The 27,562-nt window shown below is 53.6% G+C and overlaps 1 protein-coding gene across 3 annotated transcripts in view; it reads right to left on the reverse strand.

Moving 5' to 3' along the window:
• PTPRN2 (protein tyrosine phosphatase receptor type N2) overlaps positions 1 to 27,562 on the reverse strand; it is a 1,015,036-nt gene that overhangs the window by 507,721 nt on the left and 479,753 nt on the right. The window lies entirely within an intron of this gene.

The raw sequence follows: 27,562 nt of genomic DNA on the forward strand, positions 1-27,562 counted from the left end.
CATCATTACCATCATCACTATCACCATCACATCACAACCACCATCACCATCATCATCACCATCATATCACCACCATCACCATCACTATCACCAACACATCACCCTCACTATTATCACCATCATCCCACCACTACCATCATCACCATCACTATCATCACTATCATCATCAATCACATTACCACTACCACCATCACCACCATCATCACCACCATCATCACCACCATCATCGCATCACCATCACCATCATTTCCATCATCACTCACCACTACATCACAACCACCATCACCATCATCACCATCATCTCACCACCATCACTACTATCACCAACACCATCATCACCCTCACCATCATCACTATCATCCCACCACTACCATCATCACCATCACTATCATCATCACTATCATCATCACCACCATTATCACCATCACATCACCACCATCACCATCATCACCATCACTATCAAATCACCACCACCACCACCATCATCACACCACCACCATCACTATCACCAACACCATCATCTTCACCATCATCACTATCATCCCACCACTACCATCATCACCATCACTATCATCATCACCATTATCACCATCACATCAACACCATTACCATCATCACTGTCACCATTACATCACAACCACCATCACCATCACCACCATCATATCACCACCATCACCATCATCACCCTCACCATCATCACTATCATCCCACCACTACCATCATCACCATCACTATCACATCACCACCATCACTATCACCAACACCATCACCTTCACCATCATCACTATCATCCCACTACTACCATCATCACCATCACTATCATCATTATCACCATTATCACCATCACATCAACACCATTACCATCATCACTGTCACCATTACATCACAACCACCATCACCATCATCACCATCATATCACCACCATCATCACCATTATATCATCACCATCACCATATCACTATCACCAACATCATCATCACTATCATCCCACTACTACCATCATCATCATCACTATCACATCACCACCACTACCATCATCACCGTCACCATCACATCACCACCACTACCATCATATCACCACTATCACCATCACTATCACCAACACCATCATCTTCACCATCATCACTATCATCCCACCACTACCATCATCACCATCACTATCATCATCACCATCTCATCACCACCATTACCATCATCATATCACCACCACCACCATCATCACTATCACCAACACCATCACCTTCACCATCATCACTATCATCCCACTACCGTCATCACCATCACTATCATCATCATCACCATTATCACCATCACATCAACACCATTACCATCATCACTGTCACCATTACATCACAACCACCATCAACATCATCACCATCATATCACCACCATCACCATCATTGCTATCACCAACACCATCATCACTCTCACCATCATCACTATCATCCCACCACTATCATCATCACCATCACTATCATCATTGTCATCACCATTATCACCATCATATCACCATTACCATCATCACTGTCACCATTACATCACCACCACCACCATCATCATATCACTGCCATCACCATCATCATCACATCCCCACCCACAATCACCATCATCACTATCATCTCATCATCATCATTATCAATCATCATCACCATTATCATTACCACTATCATCATCATCACCATTATGACCATCACCACCATACCACTGCCACTTTCATCATCACATCACCATCACCACCAGCATTGTCATCACTCTCACCACGATCATTATATCACCACCACCATCATCATCTTTACCAGCAATCATCACCATCAGCATCATATCACCACCACTATCATCACCATCACTGTCACCATCCACTATCATTATCATCATCACCATTATCATTACCACCATTGACATCATCAGCATCACTATCACTATCATCATCATCACCGTCACCATCATCATTATCACTGCCACCATTGTCATCAGCATCTCTGTCATCATCACCATCACCATCATCACCATCATTACCACCATCGCTATCATCAGCATCACAATCATTATCATCATCATATCATCACCGCCACCACTGTCATCATCAGCATCACTGTCATCATCACCATCACCATCATCACCATCATTACCACCATCGCCATCATCAGCATCACAATTATCATCATCATATCATCACCGTCACATCATCACCATTATCACTGCCACCATTGTCATCATCAGCATCACTATCATCATCATCGCCATCATCACCATCATCGCCACCATCGCCATCATCAGCATCACCATCACCATTATCATCATTGTCGTCAGCACCTCCATCTGACTCGTGGCCCTGGAACTCCTCCTTTACCCCTTCAGTTGGGCATCTCCCATTATTTCCCCAGCCATCTCCAGTCTCGATTCTCTGTGCCATCTTCCTCTACATGTTCAGCCCTCTCTGCTGCACTGGTGGCCAACTCTCACTCAGACACCACATGTTCTGTCCTGTCTTCCTTCCTTTCATGGCTCTTCGTGCTTATCTCACCTCCTGAACTGCTGCATAAGCAACCACAGGCCTGAAGCCAGGACTTACTCTTTTGGACCGACCCTCAGCTGATCCTTGAGTTAAGTTCCTTGAGGAACTCAGCCCAACATTATATTTTTCCATGGCACCAGCCTCACAGCTGATCCCACAGGGTCCTCAAAGAATGCAACCTGAGACTGGGTGTGGGGGCTCACACCTGTAATCCCAGCACTTTGGGAGGCCAAGGCGGGTGGATCACCTGAGGTCAGGGGTTCAAGACCAGCCTGGCCAACATGGTGAAACCCTGTCTCTACTAAAAAATACAAAAAATGAGCTGGGCATGCTGATGGGCGCCTATAATCCCAGCTACTGGGGAGGTTGAGGCAGAAGAATTGCTTGAACCTAGGAGGCAGAGGTTGTAGTGAACCAATATCACGCCATTGCACTCCAACCTGGGCGACACAGCAAGATTCCGTCTCAAAAAAAAAAAAAAATGCAACCTGATAGAAATTTGGTGCTCCGTACTCTCCGTACTCTGTACAATGTAGCTATTACCTTTGGTTCCTGCAGGAGTTGAAAGAGGCAGGGAATGATGCAGGCACACATTAATTCACTGCTAGTGACCCCCATTTTATTAGGAAAGAAATAAAATACAGGTAGGGCACATCGTGATTTACATAACAAGCATGTTCCTGAAAAGGAACATCTAAGTCAGAATGCTTTTGAAGTGGTCTCAGAAAGGTTACTCTTTAAAACACTGTTATTAGAATCACTTTAAAGAGTGAAAATATTCAGGGAATGCAGGCTTTTGTAGATTATTCATGTTCTAAAGTGATCAGGCTTATATTTTTACCTTCTGTTAGAATCAATGAAAAACATAATTCATAATTCTACTAAGCTACAATTGGAGAATATCTCGGGTGCAATTTTCGTTCACAAGTGTCCTCCAGATTTACCAGTGAAAACAGTCACAGCAACCTCGATGCCTAACTTCTACTGATTCCCACGTGCAGAGCCTCAAGCCAACCCCCTCTGGAAACTCCGCCAGCTGTTCTTACAAGTCTTCCAGGCATCCGGTTCTCTCTGAGCTTCCCCAAGACACATGAGCCACCCGGCTTGCATCCCACGGCCTCCCAGCTTCCCTCAGCTGCACATCCTCCCAGGTGCCAGGAGTGCAGCTCGGGCCCCACTCTCCCTGGTCACGTTGAGCTCTGTGCTGGGGTGGGTAGGGGGAAGGCCTCCTTCTCTGCAGAAGACTCAGGCCAGGCCAGGTTCCCACACCATTCGGTCCCCCACAAGACTCTTCCATGCCAGTCTCCAGCTCCTCAAGTACCTGCCTACCAAGAAAATAAGTCCTGTTCCTTCCCCTGTGCACAGCTCTTCATACAAAGGGACACCTGAAGCACAGCGGCCTCAGCAGCCCCGTCTGGGTGCTGGCTGCACAGGAGCCTCCACTCCCTTCCGTGCTCCCCTCAGGGATGCTCGCCCCTCCCACTGGAAGTTCCCTCCCCGTGGCAGGAGTGAGGGGCACCGAGACAACAGCCGCCTGGAGTGGGAGGTCAACCGGGGTATGCCATGGGGGTGGAGCCACCCCGGGGATTTCTTCCTCCTTTGCCAACCTCTGGCCAAAAGATGAAATGCAGAGATGTGGTGCGCAGATCTGAGAAGCCACAGAAGCTGGCAGTGCCCGTGGGCAGCATCTGCAGGGGGCGTCTGTTGGGAGTGTGGAGGGCACTGTGCTGTCCCCAAGGGTCCCATCGAGCACAGAGCAGCGTCAGCCAGCTCTCAGCAGCCTCACTTGGTGGACCTCACATGTCTGCCTCGTGTCAGGTGCACCAAGGTTCCTGGCTGATTAGCACCAAGGAGGGCGAAAACAGGCCCTCTGCAGTAGCTGTGTGTGTGTGTGTGTGTGTGTCTGTCTGTCTGTCTCGGGAAGCTGGAAAAGTGGCTGACTGAATTACGTCCATGTCATGCTCCCCCGGCAAGCGCCCGCCACCTCCATCCTTTCCCACTTTGGTGACGTGCAGCACCGATTACAAAGTGTCTCAGCTGGTAATATGTTCACTTCATTTTTTTCACGTGTGTTTTTTATTCATTTCACAGATGAATCCAATTAGCATATCACTGTGACTGATTAAATATGCCTCATGTAAATTTACATGTCAAAATACACACTGTACTTAAAGCAGTAGGTCCGGCTGCCAGGCATCTGTAAACAGCTTTGCAGGCTCGGCCAGCTCGAAACACAAAAGCTAAGATTTAAATGTGCGGTGACTACCTGGGAGAGAGCGAGGAAGAGGGAAAAGGTAGCGTTATCATGCATGAGGGGAGGGAATGAATATAGACATTTGTCTCTCTTTGTCTCTGAAGGGAGAGCATTGACAAGAGAGTCCCCATCTGCATAGGAGGCTGCCACATCCAATTAGCTCACCAGGTGATGGAAATTTGGCCTCTGATCCAGAAAAGTCCCTGTGCACTAAAGTCAAGACTGTTTCAAAGAGATTATATTATCTTAGACAGCAGGATTAAATTAATATGGCAATGACTTCTACTAGAGGAAATTTTTGTGAAACGTGCTCATGTTTATTTGGCATTTTCCATCATAAGTGATCTTTGATGTTCTATTCATTTGTTGATTCGTTTCCAACTTTCTTTTAGAAGGGAGCAAAGAAGCCCACGTATGAAAATTGGATTGTGAAAGTTAAAGACATAGACAGAAAGCCTTAATTAGATTCCTCCAGCAGCAGTGACTACTGGTTTTGTGCGTTATTGGGGGAAGTTCTTGAAATGAGGAAATAAAATTAAGTGTGGTTTGGCCACCAACAGCATCAGCACCAAAGGCTCCGGCCTCCTGGGGAAGCCTGAGTCTCCGCTGTGTGGACGGTAGATGGGGGCGGCCACTGCTTTGCCCTGTGGGGGCCGCGGAGGGGTGCCCTTCGGATCTTTTGGAGACACCTGGCCACAGCTCCCAGCCCCTTGGGGTCCATCACGTTCCCCCGAGGCCAGACTCCACCCAGGCTGTTCCCAGCCTAGGACGAAGCTCCCTGGGCTACAGGGACAGCCCTCCTTGGCCAGTGTCACCCTTCTGCGATCTGCAACTCGGGGGCTCCTGCCGGGGTCTGAGGCTCTGCCGCCTTCCCCCTGCCCAGGCTGGCCCCCATCGATCTCACCCTGGCATCGGCTTCCCAAGCACCCAGCGGGCACACCCCCCAGAAGCACACTCAGTCTCTTAGTCCTGGGAAGGGACTTTTTTCAATTTCAAGTAATGTCAATAAAAGTGATTTTCATAAACTAACCTAGAGCAATTTTTATGGCTGGGGAGACACGGGCTTGCCTGGGAATTTCTGAGTGTGGCTTCACGGCTGGGCCACCTGCAGCTGGGAACTGAAAGGGGCTTTAAAAACAACGGACACTGTAGGAAAACCTCACAACTGGGGCAGATGAGCCGTAGTGACTGAGGGAGAAACACGAGCTGGATGAGAAACGAGGGCCTGTAGGCGCCGCTGGAGGGGCCCGGCATCCTCTCACAGCACAACGGACTCCGACGTGGCTCTGACTGTTTAATTAACGTGCAGCTAAAGATCACAGAAGAGGGGAAAACAGCCAGGCAAAGAAGGAAAAGGAAATCATTCAGGACCAGCTTTAGCTTCTGATTTTATGGGAAATTCGGAAGAGGAATGAATGCTATGACAAAATGGAAAGACACATTTTCCTGGTACGTTTTATAAAAACACGTAAAGAGGTTCAATGGGTTTAATGTGGTACAAGGAGATGTATGTAAACATGGCAGGCATTTCCCTGAAGCTGCGTGTAAATAAGCCATGGGACAGCCACTGTGGAAGATGCAGAGACCCCAGAAATGCAGAGACCCTAGAGATGCAGACCCCAGAGATGCAGAGACCCCAGAGAGCATGGGGGGCCTAGAGAGAAGTCACTACCAAACAGACTGTGGCTAACAGTTACTATTCTGATTTAGGGCCCATGTGAAGTTGGACTGTGCCTGTGGGGTGTGATGTAAACACAGTGCTCAGAAATGTCCCATGCGTGGGCTGATTCGACTGTGCTCTCGTCCTGAGACCAAGAAGAAAACTGCTGAAGTCCCCCAGTGGGACAGGGTGGAGGACAGGACACTCCTCAGGAATGAAAGGCCACACCCTTTCTACAGACACTCAACGAGACTTCTGTGTGGGATGAGGACAGAGTAAGAGAGGAAGACACGAAGGAAAAACACACATTTACGGGCCGTTCTTGTCTGTGAGTGAGGTCTATGAAACATGCCGTGAGATTATTTTCTGCGATTGATTATTCATGCAACAAACACATCAGAACACCTTCATGTAGTCCGTGGGTGAGGCCTTGCAAGAAGCAGCCTCCTCTCCAGAATCTGGCGACCAGGAGAGGCACCTCGGCGGGTCCAGTAACAGGGGCGCACGCACCTCTCTGCCCGTCCCACACCTCCACACGGCTGCTCTCAGGCACCACAGCCTCCACCTACCCCAAACCAAGCCCTGCCCACAGTGTGCCCTGCAGCCTCGTCAGCCTCACCTTCCATGATCGCAGCCGACATGCCTGGGGGCACAGGCACCATTCATTCCTGACTCTTCCCATCAGTCCAATCCATCACCAAATCCCACTGCTGGCACCTCCAAGACACCTGCAGACTCTGCAGCATGCACACCAGTGCCCGTGGTCAGGCCAGGTGGCCTCTGCCTGCTCCCTGTCCTTCGTGCTCTGCCCAGCCGTCCCCTTCACTGCAGTCAGAGCAACACTTCTAACGGGGCCCTGTTCCAGACCCCACTGTCTGTGGATGGAGTCCCGGCCAAGGCCCCTTCCTGTCTGTCTGGTTCTTGTGCTTTTTTCAGTCTGGAATCTTCGGAGGCTCTTGCTCTGCTCTAATGCAGACCTTCTCCCACACACTCCCTCCACCTGGAGGCTCCTCCTGCCTTCGTATTAGCCTCGGTAACTCCCTCAGGTCCTGCTAATCTCGCCTCAAAGGTCACCTCCACCAAGGAGTGTCACCCTGCCCCTCGACAAGGTCAGATCTCCTTAGTGGATGCCCCGAGCCATCACAGCGGGGCCACCCAAGTGCTCCCCGGGGCCTCACCCAGACAGTGGCCGGGAGCAGGCAGGCACACCCGGCTTGTTCTCTGTCCCCAGGGGGGCGGCAGGCACTGGATTGGGCGCTGAAACAGTGGGTGCTCTCTCAGTCCTCCCATGAGCCCAGGGGAAAGTGTTGGGAAAAACACATCTACAAAAGTCACTTTTGCGTGCATTTTCCAACAGAACGAAATACTTCTATGTGCCTGGGTTTAGGATGGGCAGGAGAAGCCCCTGAAAGGGTGCTCGGTTCGACGATGGGACGTTGTCGTGTGCACCCCGTCACTGGCCACAGCAGACCCATTCTCCACAAAGCTCGGTCAGCTGCTGGAGCAGGACTGTGCTGACTCCTGCTGCTGCTTCTCCAGTCTCCGGTGAGGCCTATTTCTTACGGCTACATTTTGCCAACACTGCTTTTGAGTGATTCTTGCTCAGTGCCTACAATCAGCACAGCAGGACAGTGGCTCTCCCTGGCAGCGCCTCTCGCTGACCCCCTTGGAGTCCTTACAGAAGCTACTCGTTAAGTCCCACGCATCATCCCAGGTGAGGGGACGGTGAGTGGCTGCCCAGCATGGTGGAGGCAGGTGCAGCTATGCTGCCCACGTTGGGACACGCGCTCCACTCACCAGCTGTGCCACCCACATCCGGATGCGTGTTCCACTCACAGCATTCCAGGCTCACAACGTCGTCCTTATCGGATGATCAGGCACCTCGGATGTGTCCATCAAGCTTTTAAAATTCACAAACAAAAACAAAAGATGCACCAGACCCACCCAGCGACCCTGAGGTCACGCCCTCTGTGGTTTGGCAACTTGGGCCGCTGCCCAGCTCCTGATTCTACTCAGCACCCGTGGGCACGGGAGCATCTACCATCAATCCTTTGAATTCTATTCTATGATAAATACAGAAATGACCCTTAACCCACCTCTCCCTCCTTTTTGCTGCTTTTTCCTATCGACGCCTGCCCAGCCCATCTGCCTCTTGGCAACCACAGAACGAACCAGAAACTTTGCTCTTCTGCTGTGCCTGCAGGAAACTGAATCTCCCGACAGCCTCACATGACTCTTCTGCTAGAATCATCACACTTGGGGAAAAACATGATTTGAGATGAACTTCCACATAACAGGCAGCAAAGCCCAATGACGACGGTTCTTTCAGGACAAGCATTTGGATTCCATAACACAGTCAGTCACAGACTGAGCAGGTGCACCCGAGGAAGATCCCCTACAGTCTCGCCTGCTGGCCCCACAACTGAGTTCTGGATTCTTTCCTGGCCTGTGTCTGGGAGACACACGTAACACTGTGGCCTGGAGTGGGTGAGGCAGACGGCCGGCCGCCCTCCCCTCCTGAGCAAAGGGAAGCGGGTGCATGGAGGTCCCCCAGAGAGCCCAGGCCCTGCTTCCCCATGAGGAAAAGGACCACGGTAAAGTCTCCAAGAACCCAGCCTTAGCACCCCGCCGCTCCCCAAGCGTGGCTGCTTGGGGCCCCTCATCTGCCTCCATCTGCCGCGTCCGTCTGTACAAGGTCCACACCGGCAGCCAGACCACACCTGGAAAGACACACGGCGAAAGCTTCCAGGGAACACGGGCCGTGAAGGAGTTAAAGTCCTCAGATCTACGGACACGGCATCTTTTCTTCCTTGTTTCCTGCTAATCTGTTTAACGGGAAAGTCTCCCTCCCCACAACCCATAGAGAGAACGCTTCCTTAGTTGCTGGCTTTACAAATAGTTACCTAGAAATAAGTACAACGATCTATTGTAAGTAAATCTGCATAAAGAAGAGTTCTTTTCTTCCATGGAAACCTAGCCACTTACTGCAGAATCGCCACACTCCATCTGCGCACGGCGACACATCACTGCAGGGCAGAAACGCCCCGTCTCCCGTGCGGCCCGCAGCGGCCGCCATCACGGGTCTCGCCGTCTCGCCGTGTGTGTAGCCGGCTTTCTCCCGAGCTCCGAGGCTGTGGCCGCACCGCTTGTCTCTGCCTGTCTGCGTGAGGCCGCTCTCTGTGTCTGTGCCTTCTCGAGGTGTTCCCCTCTTCTTCTAAGGACACAGTCACATTGGATTGGGACCCACCCTCATGCAGTCTGACCTCCTCTTAATGACATCTGCAAAGATCCTATTTCCAAATAAGGCCACATCCACAGGTAGCAGGGGTTAGGTCTTGACCACAACTTTCTGGAGGTCTCATTATCCCCACAGCAGGCATCACCCAGCGATGGTTGACAGAGCGTCCACTGCACACCAGGCAGCCTGCTAGAGACATTGCATTCATTACCTTTGCATATTTATGAACATGAAAGGTTTTGCAAAGCGATGAACGGCATGGAAAGAGGCCACGTCGGCCCTGCTAAGAAGGACGGCCTGGAGGGATGAAGAAGGACCTTTCAAGGCTTTTTGTTTGAACCGAAAGTTTCCTTTATTAAGTTATTTTATAAAGTGAGCTTGTATCAAGGCTGAGCTTTCAGCGCAGTATTTATGAGCTGCATTTCTTTCAAAACATTCTATCAAACTGACATTTCCTTAAATCAAACTGACCTTCCAAAATACGGAATAAATCAGGTGGTTTAACTCTACTGACTAAAGCATGTTTTCCCCAACCCTGAGACAGGTGGCTTTGTCCCTGTCGCTCAGCCACCGGCTCAGCGAAGGGCGGTCGTGGCAGAGCGGGCAGTCGTCAGGCGATGAGTGATTACGATCATCTGTCGCGATGCAAATTAAAGGGACAAGCCCAGCCAAGCTGCTCTGCTCAGAGTGTTCGTCCCGCCTCTGCGATTACTGATGTGCACAAAGGACCCAGGGACCACTTGAAACAAGGAGAGGACTGAGTCCACGCAGGGATGAAGCCACAGGCACGGTCCCCACGCTCTTGACAGCCACCCTGCAACCCACCTGCCCCAGACACCTGTTCTGGGGGAATCACTCCTGTCCACGTGCTGCTGTGGCTCAGACCTCAGGCACAAAACAAGCGCTTGGCAGAGAAACGGACTGTGCCACCAATGCACTCGGTGCTGAACCGTCATTCAGCACAGACCGGCCGCCGCTGTGGCCCCCGGGGCTGCAGTGTAAACAGTCGTGGTGGCCAAGTGGTGGCCACAATTACGTGTGTTGTCCGTGGGCACACTGGCTGTGGACGGAGGAAGCCTGTGGCTCCGGGGTTGTTATTTAAGTGCCGCTGCCCGTGGCCCAAGAGCCGTAGCTGAGACGCGATGGGAGCGTCCTTCGTCACTGGTCCCCAGGACCACACCGGAAGGACCTGACAATGATCCTGATGAGACGGTTGTTAACCTGTCAAAGCATCAAGACACAACATCACACAAGCCGCTCTGAGCAGGAACCCACTAGCGACAGCGCCCTTCGATCCATGTGGAAGCACGTAACGCCACTTTTTTGATGAGCAGAAATGGCAGTTAATAATTTAAGGCAAAAAATGAACACAATCCAGTATGACAGCTGTTGCCCAACCAGAGGGAGTGCCCATGCGTGGTGCCCCATGAAGGCGGAGTTGGCATGAGCACGGCCACAGTCCTGCTGCCAGAGTGACCTCATTCCACGGGGTGAGCATCTCGAACCTTGGTGTGGAAGCCCAGGTCCCACGCCCACTTCTGCGACAGCCTCAGTACAGCGACAGGGCGACAGCCATGGCACGGAGCACCCAGCACACAGGTTATCCGAGGTGGCCTCGCATCAGCTCACAGTGGAGCGTCGGCCCAGTTCACAGATAGAAGAAATGAGGCTGGAGAAGACCAATGTGTCCAACATCACACGAAGTCAAGGCGGTGGGACTGAAACTCAGTCCTGTGGACACCAGCCAGGGCTGCAGGTGCTGGCTCTGTTCCTGCTGTAGCACTCGATGCACACGTGTCCACCTGTTGGGGGGGGCCCTGCAGTTTTCCAGTAACACTCGATGCACACGTGTGCACGTGTGTGGCGGGCTCTGCAGTTTCCCAGGCACTGTCAGTGGCAGGTCAGGGAATGGGGTGCCCTACACAGTTTCCAGAAGGCAACCATGACAAAACCTAATACCAGTGAGCTAATGACCATTCTGCACACTTACACACGTGCGTATGTGCTCAGAAAGTGAGACACACACAGAGACACACAGTACACACACTCTCACACACAGTGAGACATGGGCTCACACAGCAAGACACACACACATGCTCAGTGAGACACGACAATTCCACCAGCAGGGACCATCTCAGCAGAATGTGGCCATGCAGGGACCTGTGCCTGCTGCTAGAGGCGATGAGGTCCCAGCCTCCGAGTACAAACCTTCCCACATACAAGGAAAGAGAGAGACCTGGAGTGAATTCCACATAGTTCACCTAAAAAACAGGCACCCCAAGCAAGTTGGGGTTTAACCACATTGACTCTGGCAACCTGAACATGTACTGGGTGTCCAAGTCCAGGGGTCGGAAGCAGCTGGAGAGCTCGGGACACACACAGCATTCTCCTGGGTACTTCTCTCAGGACCTGCTACCCGGACGACCAAGACGAGATGCCCAGGACAGCTGCAGCCCTCGGGACAGCATGGGAGGTGCATGAGGGAGCTGTGGGGCCAGAGGCTGGGGCCACAGCCGCGGGGAAGCCTGGGGAGCCCAGTGCCATGAGGTTGCTTGGACGCATCAGTCACGTGGGACACTGCCCCATGGTTTCCTGTCCAGCTATTTGCTGGAATCTGGCTAAAAAGACGGCCATCTACACACTGTCTGAGGGACGCCAAGGACTCCTTCCTCCCCAGATGCTCCTTTTTCTTCTCCTCAAGGCCTCCATCACCTCCCACTCACCAAAGCCCCCCGTGCCAGTGCTTTCCAGAAGCTGACTGCAGGGGAGGACAGAGAAAGGGTCACCTTCCCCACCACAGAACCGACTCCTGGTTCAACCCCATTCTCCTCCAAGTCACGGCATGGCTCTGTGACGACTGCCCTGGGCTGTCGGGTGTCCCTGGGGAAAGGAGTGCCAGGGCCTCCCCGGGACGGGGCACAGAGTGGCCAATTGTATGGATGATGGATGCTTCACCTGCTTCCAAAGGGGCTGCAGGCAGCTCAGGTATAAACACTCAGCTTAATAAAGACCAAGGCTGAGAAATAATCCAGGGGAAGGAAGGCAGAAAGGTGGTGCCGCGCACCTGGTAATGGACGTAATCCGGCACTCCTCTGGGTGAGAGAAGCCAGGCAGGTGAGCACATAATCTGGAGCGAGATTCCCAGCTCCGGACGGGAGACGTGTGACATGGGAAGTGACTCCGACTGCCTGGTGGCCGGAACCATGTGGTTCACCAGGGACACCAACTTCTCTCCTGGCCCTGGGCCCCAAGACGGACTCAGGCGTGTTCTGGCTGAGAGACTTGGAGAAGCCTCCTCAGCAGCTCCAGGTGAGTTTTCTCAGCGAGTTTCTTACCTCACACCCCTCATGAAAACCGAGGACATAAGATCACAGGGGAGTCCTGTAAGGTCTACTGAAGACTCACCCCAAAATGCAACGTGCAGAATTCTGCAGTGAGCAGGGGCACCATGCGCGGAATACGGGCCTCCAGAGGCAGCTGTGTTCTCGTGATCGTCTGACCAAGTCAGAGCCAAGTCTCAGGTCTGTGCCAAAGGGCCCTGGGCTAACGGGCTGTGGCCGGAAAGACAGTGGCTGGCGGGGCGGATGGAGCCAGCAGACCCTGCGGGAGGGCGGGAGCTGCCACCACCACACGGCCCCCACGGGTCAGATCAAGGTTTGTGTTTCACAACCAGTGGGCAATGAGTTGAGTCGTTCACTCAACGGACGCTCAGAACTCTCATTCATTTTCAGAACAATAAAGTCAAAACTCCACGAGGACCTTCAAAAAATAGCATATTCTGTATTTAATTACAGATAAAAGAAATCTGACTTCTATTAAAAGAGGAGAAATTGCATATTTAAAATGGAAATTACCCCAGAGCATGGGAATGGCACTGTCTTTCTGTGTTATTCTAGAATAAGAAACTATGTGGCCATTCAATTCTTGAAGAAAATGTTTTTAAAAGGGAAGAGGTGGATGGGCAGGACTGCGTGCAGAGTTTCGTTCAGGGAAAGGTCCTGCCCTGGCTCTCTAACCTTATGCAGCAACGGGCTTTCGTTCCCTGCCTCAGTTTACCTATGTGTCCCACGTCCCTCTGACATGAAGTTGTATGTTTCCATTTGTTTCCTCTGGAAATCACATAATAATGCTGCTTTGTTTCTCTAGCAAGGAACAGCTGTGAGCTTGGGGGTCTTCAGGCTTGGAGGCATCACACAAAAATAAGACTCCATCAGCAAGCGGGTGCGCCCCCTCTGCCTCCCTCTCCGTTCCCAACCACCAGCCTGGGATGGCACCTTCCATGATGTGGATGAGTCCCCTCCGTTCAAGGCCTTCTCTAGAAACAGCCACCTTCTGGCTTCAGGATGAAACGAGGCTCTAAATATGGGCCGTACCCTATGGGGCTGCCAGGCTCAGGGCCAGGGCTGACAGGCACACCGACCTGCAGGGTGGCTACCCCAGGTTCTCTCTGGTGGTTTTGCCACAGAATGTGTTCCAAGCTGTGCTGCTTCCTTTGCAAAACCTTCAACCACCTCCCAACTCTTCAGAATGGAAGGGCTCTGAGCGCTCAAAGGAACATAGCCTTTTCAGCTGGCATCACAAGAGGTTTACAAAATACCGTGGAGAAATTCCAAAACCAGGCACTGTGGAGAGACAGAAAGTAGTTTTCCCTACAGGAGAACGTTAACGCTAAGATCAGCTTTAGCAAACACACACCTGAGTTGTGGCATCTCTCACCTGGTGAAGCCCCTATGAATACATCCTTACCCAGATTGTACGCTTTATGGGGAAAGTAATAATGCCAAGGAGACGGCAAGGCTGGCAGGTGAGCCTGGACCTCAGGATGTGTGACACAAAGGACTGGTCCTCGTGACGTGAGCACATCCCTGGGACATACGGGGTGGCTGAGGCCTCTGCAGCAAGAGCCCTCCCTCTGTGGGGCCCTAGGCCTGTCAAGCAGGAAATAAAGACAAAATCTTAAGCAGATTTTCAGTCACCTTCCTTCAATATCAGCAAATCCCACAAAAATTACAGTAGGGAGTACTTAGTTATAGGTTGAAAGCTCAGAGATGGGGAGAAAAATAGGCTATATTTTCCTGTTTTCCTGAAATTTCTCCTCTTACACCTAGCAGCTACGCAGTCTGCTGCTGTAGTTACTGTCCACGTTGCCTCGGCCGCAGGAGGGCTGAGGAGGTATGTTAGATGGGTGGAGGGCAAGTGTAGAGTTGAGATGAAATTCTTATTTCCACATATGTGATAATGCAATTGCAATGCTTTTCAGCGAAGCCTCCTCCCACACCCAGGGTGTCTCCTGAGGCAGAGGGGCCGCTTCCAACGCCTGCAGTCCTCTACCTCCCCTGCCACCGCTCCGGCCAGCAGGCGTTTGTGAGTGTCTACTGCAGAGGAGCTCCCGGCTGGCGGGGCCAGGGTTTGTCTTCAGGAGCTCTTGGGCTGCCGCTGTGAGTGGTGCTCGGCCCCGGTGCCATCAAGGTCCCTGGAGGCTGCTCCCAACGGCTTGCTGGCCTTGCCTCCAGGACGTGTTCTGAACCTCTGGGGTGGGGCCCAAGAGTCTGCATTTTTAACAACCTCCAGCTGATGCTCAGGGGCCCCGTTGGGAGAACCGCTGTTCTACAATCTTCAGAAAAGGTTTCTGTGAGGGGCTGGAGAGCGAATGTTGGAGGCTTTGTGGGCCAGGCAGTCTCCACCATGACCACGCAGCTCTGCCCGTGGGGAAAGCTCCCAGAGACGAGGCACGAAGGAGCGAGCGAGCACTGTTCCCACCAGCGCTTCCTTCCCAGAGCAGCATACCGGGTCAGGCCGGGCCACAGGCTGCTTAGAATTTGGTGAGGCGGCAGGGTCAGGGCAGACGGGGTGGGGTCTGAGGATGGCTGCCGAGGCCCTTCCTGCGGGGTGGCACAGACCTTGCAGCTGGGAGTTGGCAGGACTGGGTATGGGGAAAGGATGGAGGAAGGCAGGCATGCTGGGCTGGAGGAAAGCCGGGCCAGGGTGGGTGCCAGGACTTGGTGGGGGCCCAGGCTGTGCAGTTCCTGGGGGAGAGCGGCCCTGACTGAGCAGAGCAGGCTGGAGTGTGGGGACTCCATCCCTCGCTGTCCCTCACTGTCCCTGTCACTCCCTCAACATGAAGGAGAAAGCCAAGAAACAGCACAGGTGACTGTGTGATCAGGCCCACCGGGCTCTGAGCTTGCTGTCCCTGTGGGGTGCTCATGCTCATGGCAGCCGAGGGTATGGTGCAGTGCACAGGAGGCCCAGACCGCAGCTCCCACACCAGGACCATTAGGGACCCAGTGCAGTGACTGGGCTGCAGCTGGGGCAGGAGCTGCTGGGGAGGTGGCTGCCCGGCACCATCCTTGCGCTCGGCACCATCTTTGCGCTCAGCAGAACAGAGGCAGCATCCTCAGGGAAGCACGGCCAGCACTGGCACGGCTTCACTTTAAAAACGCATCGTTAAACCCCACAAACCACTGGAACTGGGTGCCTATTGAACGTGAGCACTCAGCCCGAATCGTCACTGTGAAACTAAGATACCTACACCTGCTTCATTCTAAACAGAAACGCAGATCTCTCCAAGCAAGAAGCACCTTAAGCTCCTGCCACCGGCATTTGTTGGGAGATGTCATTTTGGTCGGTCAACAGCTGTGAAGCTGACGGGACTTTCGATTTGTATCATTTTATACCACGTGAGGAAATTGTGTAATTACTTTTGCCAACGACTTTTCATTCTTAACTTGGTTTCTCATGGTTTGCAACTGTAATAAGACAAGGTGTTGATAGAGTGCGAACCGTCTTCAAATTTAAAAGGTATAATTGTACATCCACCTTTAATCAGTGCTAAAATATCAACACAGATTAAAACTTCCCTTCCCAAGCTGCCTGCCAGAGGATGTGATAACCCTGCTGCCGACACCATCTTCACGTGCTCTCCGTAACCGTGGGATTTGCATGATACAAATCATCGCATCTCGTTAGTGAAGCGGCCTCGTCTTGACACAGAAGACAGTCCAGTAAGGAGGGAGTAGCACTGCAAAAAGGTGTCTTAGTGCCGGATGTGGGTGGGTCTGATCAGCTCAAGATCCTCTCCCATTCTTTATTTAAACAAAATTTTTAGAGATAAGGTCTCGCTCTGTCACCCAAGCTCAGAGGCCGTGGCATGGTCACAGGTCACCGCAGCCTGGAACTCCTGGGCTCAAGAGATCCTCCCACTTCATCTCCCTGTGTGGGACTTACAGGTGCACCACCATGCTTGGCTAAATTTTTTAATATTTTTGTGGAGATGGGGTCTTACTATGTTGCCCAGTCTGGTCTCAAACTCCTGGTAAGTGACCCTCCAGCCTTGGCCTCCCACAGTGCTGGGATGACAGGCATGGCCACCATGCCCCACCTCCTCCATTCTTTACTCCCCACAGTGCTAGGATGACAGGCATGGCCACTATGCCCCACCTCCTCCATTCTTTACTCCCCACAGTGCTAGGATGACAGGCATGGCCACCATGCCCCACCTCCTCCATTCTTTACTCCCCACAGTGCTAGGATGACAGGCATGGCCACCATGCCCCACCTCCTCCATTCTTTACCCACGATTATTGCTATTCTTCTAACCCTATGAAATCCTACTGTCCGTCTGCAGCCAAGTAAAGAACACAACCGAAAAGAGAGTTCTTCGTGAGGATTTGCCGTGGCATCTTTCCCACTCCAGGCATTCGTGGGATGCCCAGGCACGCAAGGCCAATGGACATCTCAAGTGAGCAATGGCAACCAACGACTTATAAAGTGCTCAAACTTTACATTTTGGTCTCACATCAAATTATTTCCACTTCATTTGATCCTAATGCAGCCTCGTGGAGTGTAACTATTGGCCCTGGCTGACAGAGAAGGCACCTTGAAGTTTGGAAACAGTCAATGACTTGTCTAAAGTCACAAAACAAGCAAGTAAAGCAAGTAGCCAGGAGGCTGCTGTGAACTCAAGTTCTGAACTCCAAGCTCCCCTTCTTCCCTCTTTCATTTCGCCAGCCTCAGCTGTTATGAGATGGCAAAGAACATCCAGGCAGGGCTGGAGAGGCTGACGCCTGACCTAGACTGGAGCCTAATCCATGGGGCACTGAATACGGCCAACACAGCAGACATCCAAAAGCAGGGACTGACCTAGAGTTAGGAGGCTCCATCGCCGTCAGCTTCACTAGGTAAAGCAGCCAATTGCCGTGGAGGCGCTCGTGGTGATGGGGGCGCTTGCTGGGGGGGAGGCGCTCCTGGAGGGGGAGGCGCTCGTGGCGGGGGAGGCGCTCGTGGTGATGGGGGCGCTCGTGGTGATGGAGGCGCTCCTGGGGGGGAGGCGCTCGGGGGGGGAGGCGCTCCTGGGGGGGAGGCGCTCGGGGGGGGAGGCGCTCCTGGCGGGGGGAGGCGCTCGTGGCGGGGGAGGCGCTCCTGGCGGGGGAGGCGCTCCTGGCGGGGGGAGGCGCTCCTGGCGGGGGGAGGCGCTCGTGGGGGAGGAGGCGCTCGTGGTGATGGAGGCGCTCCTGGCGGGGGAGGCGCTCGTGGGGGAGGAGGCGCTCCTGGCGGGGGGAGGCGCTCGTGGCGGGGGAGGCGCTCCTGGTGGGGAAGGCGCTCGTGGCGGGGGAGGAGCTCATGTAGGATCTAAATGCCATTCATTTGAACCCTTTTGGTTCTACTGACCAGCGTGCATTTAGCCAACTCATCATCACCCAATGACTTTCTCCACCAATGCAAAAACCTAGAATGCCGTCCTGGCCAGCAAGTCAGAGGCCTGGTGGTTTGCAGCACCCTCCTTATTAAGAGTGACTACAGGGCCAGGGGACTCAGGTGCTAGCCTTGCCGTGTGAATTAACAGGTAAATTTTCAAGAATGGGCCTTCAGAGCTTTGGCATTCCCATGCTGGGAGGAAAAGTGCAAAGAATCGGACGCAAGGCCCGAGAGCCCAGTGGCCTCGGGTGGGTGTTGACCAGGTAAGACCTGCCTGTGACAAGCGTCCCCAGCAGACCAGCTTCTGAGCAATTGTTTCCCACGTGCTGAATATCCTCGTGCTGGTCCCGAGTGCTCAGGGACCCATCCCTTCCCATCCCAGGCAGCTCTCGGTCCTGAGACTTCGCTGAACCTCCCCTGCCTTCCAACCAAGAGCTGCCTCTCCCGAGTCCTGGTGTCAGGAGGAACCTCCCCGGGCTCACCAAGCTGACGCTATGCTAGTCTGATCAACTGTGCACTCACAGAGCCACCAACTGCTAAGGGGGTTGTGCCACACACTTCAGCTGCTGTCTAGCCCTGTAGGGTCCCCAAAGCACAAAGAGACAACAAGGGGAGAGTTTCAGATGCCAATGGACTGGTGGAACATAATTTTTTAAATAATTGACCCTTTCAGAGTCTCTCAAGTCATAACATTTGGACAATTCATGTCTCAAGACCTGAGCTTGTCCCAAGGGGCCCGTAGGCATGGCAGAGCAGGGGAAACCCTCCGCCCTGCCCGAGATGGCCCAGGCTTGTGACCTAGTGCAGCTGCAGGGCAGGACTACTGGGCTGACCATCAGGGACCCAGGCAGTGGCTCAGCTGCAGCTGGGGCAGGAGCTGCTGGGGAGGTGGGTGCCCAGCACCACCTTTGCACTCAGCACCACCTTTGCACTCAGCACCATCTCTGCTCCTCTGCCCCTACTGCTTCTGTCAAGTTGCCATGGGAACTGGTATTGGTAGAACTCCCAAGAAGTGGCTTCTGGCAGACATCGGCCTCCCCTCAGCTCAGGGACAGCCTGTGAGCTGCGGTTGCAGGAGGAGGGAGCATGGTGGCACCCGTGTGCTGGCTGCAAGTCATGTCTCCAGGTGCCCGGGGGAGGGTGTGGGCCCACGCATTGTCTTCAGGGCCGTCCTGGCCTCTCCCTGCAGGCTCCAAGTGCACCTTCCTCGGGCACCCCTCGTTTTCCTCCTTCAGGTCTCAAAGCAAGGCCACGCCAAGCTGCTCTGCGGCACACAGCCCTGAATTAACATGAGCCACTTTCTACCCAGGTATGAAGACACTGCCCTTTCTAGGCGGAGGTGAGGGAAAGAGTGGAAACAGCATTCGCTTATGGACAAAGAGCAAAAGAGGCGGCTGTGAAAACAGGCACGGCGGCCTCGCATCGTGGAAAAACCAGGGCTTCAACACTCAGCAAAACAGAGCGCCAGACGGACAGCAGGCTCCTCCAGCAAAACCTGAGTCCTCGTTCCCCAGGCCCACAGCCCAGCGGCATCTCCGCCAGCAGATGCAGCTCCCCTGGGACTCCCCCCAAGTACAGCTCACCTCCAGTGGGCTAGGACGGCTACCACAGGAGGACACGCGTGCCCTGGCCACGGCCGCCGGCCATCCTGCTGTCCTCCCATCAGTCTAACCCTACAGGGCCCAGGGCAGTGAAGAGAGAAACCCACGTGCAAGGAAGAGAAACACTTGGGAAACTCAGCAACCCCCACGGTGTGCTCCGTGACCCCCAAACAGCCAGCAGAACCCCCTCCTGCACATCCAGGGTGCAGGGCCTTCTGCTGGATTTCACCTCCCCCGGCAGCTGACTGCACCCGCATCAGAGCCTCTCCCCCGGATCTCTCTGCGGGGACGCGGGGCGTTCCGTGGAGAGAACAGCTGGGACCCCCTCGGCAGCCTCCCAGGCATCAGAGGGTGCAGGAAGGTGGTGGTGATTCACCGTTTCTAACAGGTCCTCTGGCCGCGGAAGCCTCCTGCACATGTGAAAGCCTACAGAGAATCCCACGCACTTCCAAACTCTCACTCGTGTTTTTCAAAAGTGGGTTTTACAAGTTTTGGTGCGTAAAGGTCTTAGTGGAATTTCTATGGGTGTTTATCTAGGCTGCCCCCAAACCCCAGCCAACTAGGGGTGAGCTCCCGCGGCTACCTGTAACAGTCGGTCCCTCGAAGTGCATGTGCTGATGCGGTTCCTGACGTGGAGGGGAAGCTGGAGGGCCCCGGGGGCCCTTCTCCCTGCGCAGGGTGTGAATTCTAAATGAACCTGAATGTGAGGACGAAATGGAACCTGCTCTCCCCAGCAGTGAGTTGGAGGGGGGCCAGGCGCTCCCCAGCAGTGAGTTGGAGGGGGGCCAGGCGCTCCCCAGCAGTGAGTTGGAGGGGGGCCAGGCGCTCCCCAGCAGTGAGTTGGAGGTGGGACCAGGCGCTCCCCAGCAGTGAGTTGGAGGGGGGCCAGGCGCTCCCCAGCAGTGAGTTGGAGGTGGGACCAGGCGCCACCCTCTTCCAGCAGGATCAGCATTGCTTGGTCATTTGCAGGTGAGAACGAGCTGCTCCCATTAACCGTGTTTCCAGTGCATAAACCCCCTCTGTATAAAAATGAACGCAGAAAAGTGGCTGCCGAGTGAGGCGGTTTCCCAGCCTTTGTTTAGCAGCATCCTCGAGTGTCCCCCGAACGTGGCTCCTGGAGTTCCATGCAGGTAGCCCTGTCAATGATAGCGATGCAATTACTTTCTACCACGGTGTTGTCTGCGCTCAGGGTAAAGCCATGATGAAGGCGGCTTTCAGGACTTGTAATTACAGAGCCACGGGTGGCCTCTCTCCTCGCAGCCGGGAAGGTCAGCACAGGTCCTGGGTGCTGCCGGCCTCGAGCTCTACTCCTGCAAACGCTTGTCAAAATGCCAGAAGTAATTACCTGGCTGTTCAGAATGGATTCACGGGGTGCAGCTCCGACCATCCGATTCCCTAAAGCCTCCGTCCAAACTGAAACTTGTTTAAAACCTCCCCGGGCTGCAGCCACGGGGCACCTGCTCTTTGGCAGGCAGGACCTCACCACAGTCCTCACCTGTGCTCCCGCCGGCCGGTCTCTGCTGCAGCCCGGGGGAGGCGCTCCCAGGCAGGCAGGAGTTCTTGTCCAGCCCATGTGGCCCTGGACACAAGTGGGGCCTGGTTCACACACTGCAGCCCCTCGCCCACCCACCCCCGACACAGCAGGTCCAGCAGGGAGACGGGCCCTGGGCACTGAGCCTGCAGGGCCTGCCGTGCAGACCCTACCAGCCCCACCGGCCCACCCTTCCCGCACCGCACCCTCCGCTCCTTCGTCTGTTTCTCCTGGAGGCTCCTCTTTTTAGTTACTCCTCATCGCCTGTGTCTGTGCGGCGAGTCCTAGAGCAGGAGGACAGCCTGATGCTTCCCCCCAAGCCTCTCTCTCACCCTCCCTGGGTGACACCCCAGCCGGGCAAGCTGTGGGATCCTCAACCTCGTGGCTGTGGAGCGGCAGGGTGAGCGCGAGCCCTGCACCAGCCACAGCCAAAGCCCAGGAGCCCCCAGCCACGCGGATCCTGGTGGCAGCTCAGCTCCAACGAGGACATGACACAGTGGCCCATGCACAGTGGAACGCGGGGCCGGGCCGCCCAGGCCACACCTCCAGCCTCACTGCTCTGGTGCTGTTTCCTCAGCTGTGCCCTGGGGGTCTGGCGAAGGGGAGCGCTAGGATCCCCGTGCCTGGAAGACCCTCCAAGGACAGTGCAGGTCCTTGGAGAGTCACTTTCATCAGTTTGACAGGTGTCTCATTCACCTGCACGTGGAGGCAATTTTCTCAGCAAGTGGCTTTTTTGAACATTTCCGAAGCATCCTCCTTCATTTCTAATAAGACTGCAACTTCCTTTCCACACTCAAGACTCAGGAGTTCCTCTTGTCTTGTTCCAATCTCTTAATCATGAGGGTGGTACCTGAGCGTGGATGGGCTTCGGGCCTCACCAGCGCACAGCTCCACCCAGCGTGGCCTCCCTGGGGAGTGGGTGTGTGGGAGCGTGGATGGCTTCAGGCCCCACCAGCACACAGCTCCACCCGGCGTGGCCTCCCTGGGGAGTGGGTGTGTGGGAGCGTGGATGGCTTCAGGCCCCACCAGCACACAGCTTCACCTGGCGTGGCCTCCCTGGGGAGTGGGTGTGTGGGAGCGTGGATGGCTTCAGGCCCCACCAGTGCACAGCTCCACCTGGCGTGGCCTCCCTGGGGAGCAGGTGTGTGGGAGCGTGGATGGCTTTGGGCCCCACTGCTGGTGACCAGCGCACAGCTCCACCCGGTGTGGCCTCCCTGGGGAGCGGGTGTGTGGGAGCGTGGATGGCTTTGGGCCCCACCAGCGCACAGCTCCCCCCGGCGTGGCCTCCCTGGGGAGCGGGTGTGTGGGAGTCAGATGAGGGATGTCTGCTGCTCGTGGACCAGTGCTGTGGTGAGCGCCCCTCCCCCTCCCCTGAGGCCACCTCAGCGGAGCTGAACCGACCAGCTGCAGCAAAATGCAGGCCCAAGTCCTTCTTAGTGGCTGCTGAAGATGAAGTTCCCACACTAGGAAGAGTCCGATTCTGAATTCCCCTTGCCAGCCTCTTCCTGGCATGTCCTTGGCACCCTGGACCCCACACCCAGGCTGCACACTGGACCCCACACCCAGGTTGCACACTGGACCCCACACCCAGGCTGCACCATGGACCCCACACCCAGGCTGCACCCTGGACCCCACACCCAGGCTGCACCCTGGACCCCGCACCCAGGCTGCACCCTGGACCCCGCACCCAGGCTGCACACTGGACCCCGCACCCAGGCTGCACCATGGACCCCGCACCCAGGCTGCACCATGGACCCCGCACCCAGGCTGCACACTGGACCCCGCACCCAGGCTGCACACTGGACCCCGCACCCAGGCTGCACACTGGACCCCGCACCCAGGCTGCACCATGGACCCCGCACCCAGGCTGCACACTGGACCCCGCACCCAGGCTGCACCATGGACCCCGCACCCAGGCTGCACCATTCTCGTTCCCCTCACCTTCAGTCCCTGAGACCCACACTAGTCCCCGTGCTCTGCCCAAAGGCCAGATTCTCTGTGAAGCGTCGTCTAAGCCCTGCCCTGCCCTCCCCGATGTGCCATCCACTGCCCCAAAGAGCTGCTGTCTAAGCAGCCCTGGCACCGTGGCGGGGGGTCCAGGAGGGCAGGGCCACTGACTTCCAGAGTGATATCGCCTTAGGAAGGTGCGATGCATTGCCCAAGACAGAATCTGCACAGGGTGGACCAGACCGTGAAGCACCGATGCCTGCCTGGGGTCGAAGGTTCAGGCTGGCTGGATTGTAAGTATGTGTTACAGAGGAATTCACTTCACTTCGCCATTATGCTTTTCAAAATAAACACGTTTTGTCTGCTCTACCAGAGGCCAGAAGCCTGGGCAGCCCTTGCTCCAGCAGAGGCCTGTGGCTAACGCAGAACACCGCGGGCTGTGGGGTCCAGGCCTCGGCAGAGTCCAGTTCTGAGCCGGGATTCAAGAGAGGCTCAGAAGAGAGGAGGGAGCCTCTCCCTCCATGTGGACACGCTACGTATGAGGCACGAAACACAGAGCAGCGCAGCAGACACCACCCTGCTCTGACACTCACCTGCTTCTCAAAGATGCTGAACAGGCAGAAGCAGGAGGACGTCACAGAAAGTCACCGTACTCTGAATACAGAGGCGCTGCTACTGAAATGACACAGGGCGCCTCCCCAACAGGCTGAAAAACAACGGCAGCTGAATGCCGTGTCTTAGAGGCTGTCAGGTGGAGGATACTGAGGTCAAAGGGGAACCTGCTCAGGACAGGAGCCCTCATGAGCCTCACTCCACCACGCAGGGCTGAGTGCCAGAAACACACCCTCCATGGTGCCCGAGAGGGAATGCTTGAAGAAACAGCCTGAACTCAGCCTGAAGGAAACTCGGCCAAGCACGGAGGGGATTCCTGGCAATAAACCGATAAACCACAGGCAGCCCCACAGGTCACCAGGCAGGGATCTCTGCAGACTGGGAGCCAGCAAAAGCAAACACTGTTTCTAAAGGATGATTAATTACCTTTTCTGTGAAAGGAGCAATACAAAAATTGATCAGAAATATACTATTTAAGAAGAAACTACCAAGGAAATGAAGAATAAAAAGGATTTTTCTGTTCTGCCAGTTCGACTACATAACTGAGCCACGGAGATTAGAAGTAGCTACCAGTCATTTCTACGTACTTTGTGGTAGAGTAAGTGCCTCCTTGAGCAAAACCCACTTATTTTTAATATTCACTAATACCCTGTGCTCATACCCAAGGTCATAAATTAGCAGAACTCCCAGGAAAGCATTGCCTAGGATAAAGAAGAGACGCTGAGTGATGAAAAGCAGCTGCACTTCTCACTCGGCATCAATACCACGTGACGTTTGATGGGGACTAATGTGGGATTAACTACACCCCTATTCATTAGGTTTTGTATCATTTTGTATAAAATTAGCAAAATGAATGCCCTTTGAATTCTACCGCCAGGGTGATCTCCCTGCATTAATAACAGTAGAAGATGTCTGCAGCCTCCAGTCCTCAGGCCCTTGAGGGAACCAGACACAAGCAGCCACTGGGCTTCTAGGCAGCACCCAGCACTCCCAAGTTACTTCAACAGCGGGCTCTTGAGTTCCGTATGTTGGTGACAAACACAGGCACCACCACACATCCTTCCAAAGGTGTCCGCCCATCACCGTAGGGCATTTGTGATGACGCTATTAGGATTCCACATCACCTTTTAAAACTAGAAACCACAAGAAACTCCTTTTGAGTTTGAAACTCTTCCCTGCTATCACGTCAGCCTGTCTGTGTCTCACCTGAAACTTGGTAAGAGGTTCCTCTTCACCGGGCTAAGCCCTTTCCCAAGGCCGACGGGCCAGTCACCGTGCTAAGCGCTCTCCTGAGGCTGATGGGCCAGTCACCGTGCTAAGCGCTCTCCTGAGGCCAATGGGCCAGTCACTGTGCTAAGCGCTCTCCTGAGGCCGATGGGCCAGTCACCGTGCTAAGCGCTCTCCTGAGGCCAATGGGCCAGTCACCGTACTAAGCGCTCTCCTGAGGCCGATGGGCCAGTCACTGTGCTAAGCGCTCTCCTGAGGCCAAATGGGCCAGCACCACACGTGGGCATGTCCACTGCCTAACTGCAAGATCTTTGTGGTCACAAAATTCATTTTTATAATCTCTTGGTTTTTTTGTTTTTTGTTTGTTTTTGAGACAGGGTCTCCCTCTGTGGCCCAGGCTGGAGTCCAGTGCTGCAATCTTGGCTCACTGCAACCTCTGCCTCTTGGGTTCAAGCGATTCTCCCACCTCAGCCTCCCAAGTAGCTGAGATTACAGGTTTGCGCCACCACATCCAGCTAATTTTTTTGTATTTTTAGTAGAGATGGGGTCTCACCATATTGGTCAGGCTGGTCTCGAACTCCCTACCTCAAGTGATCCGCCCACCTTGGCCTCCTAAAGTGCTGGGTTTACAGGCGTGAGCCACTGCGCCCAGTCAATCTGTCTTATATAGCATCAGGCACATTCATGACACCATAGAATTATTCAAAAATAGTTAAAAAACTAATTCTTTAAAAATTTTGCATGAATGTAAACAATTTTGCACACGTTCAACAAGCAAGAAACATTCCGACTTGCACAGCCACAGGAGTTAACATGGACTAGCAAATTCAATGTTTAGAAAGTTGTCGATATGAGACACAAACTCAAACGTACATTTCCTGTGTGACTCCCCCTTGGTGCAGCGCTTCGATAAATAACATGAACACATTTGAAATGACTGAGAAACTACCTTTCAAATAATCAACCTCATTTTCTCTAGAGAGCCATAAAATAAATCAAAGGTCCTTGTCTGTGAGAACATTGTTACGGTTTTTAAAAAGATAACAAGATTGCCATTCCTAGCATCCTTGAGGTCCAGCAAACCTAATTTCAGTGGCCTTGCTCCCCGGTACTGGAGAAACTGCCAATCATGGAATAATTATCAATGCATTTTTGCATAATACCTGATCACGGATTTGGTCTTAAATATCTCCAGTAATCACTTCTGACGGGGAACTGGAGCAAGCAAAACAGATGCCGTGGAGGGAGGGAGCTCCGGCAGCCACGAGGCGCTGAAGCCGTTGCTGGGAGCCCCGTTCCTTCTTGCGCGGGAGTGTTTGGCATGGATCCCGCTGACTTTCTGCGCCGGGACCGCACTGGACCGCCCAGCTGGAGTAAGCTCTGCACCCCAGCTCCTCAAGCCTCACAGCAAAGTATGGCAACAAAATGAGACTGGGGGTTCAACTCTCCACGAACCTTAAATCAGACTGCAGAAGTTTAGTACAGCTTTGCAAAGCATTGTATTTCAACCACAAATTCTCTGCCCCCTAAATCACCACCTTGAGCAAAGGAGTTACTGAGGGCACCAGGATGTCCCATAAACAAATCCATAGCAGCCAAAACAGATAGGACCAGCGACATGCTCTATCCCGTAGAACATGGCGGCTACTTCCCGCCTTGATTACTCTCATGGGAAAAAGAAACTTCAAGTTTACAGGGCGCCAGTGCAGTGACGCCTCAATCAATGAGAACTAAGTATCGAAATCCCGAAACAAACCAGAGTATTTTGCTGCATTTTACACTGGGAAAAAAAGACATAAATTTAAGAAAAAAAAAAAAAAAGTAAGTTCATAGATTTAGCAATCTAAAGGACTGGCTAAAAGCAAGAGTCATTTCCTGCTGTGGCTGGGGCCGTGCGTTCAGCCCCGTCTTATCAATGATTACAGAATGGGAGTGCCCTGGGCGCGGAGCGGTCCTAATGCACTGAAAGCTGCCAGGCTGAGGTTCTGTTACGCTTCCTGTGTTTTTCTTACTAGGCAGGAAGATTAAACAATACACGCTACAAGAGTTTTCAACAAGCTAAAAAAAAAAAAAAAAAAAAAAAAAGCCAGGTTGACGAAAATACAACATTGTGTCCACCACCCCATTCTGTTCTTCAAGACTCTGGTGAGTAAAGTGTTGTGTTTTTCACTTAATGACAACTATTAATCATATAACAAAGATCACTCAAGCTCTATCTGTAAGTACATCTCAAAAATGTGTGATTCGCAGTGCCCAGAACCCTGGGCTGTGAACAGTGAAACT

Source organism: Macaca mulatta, chromosome 3, assembly GCF_049350105.2.
Source record: "Macaca mulatta isolate MMU2019108-1 chromosome 3, T2T-MMU8v2.0, whole genome shotgun sequence".
Classification (NCBI taxonomy): Eukaryota; Metazoa; Chordata; class Mammalia; order Primates; family Cercopithecidae; genus Macaca; species Macaca mulatta.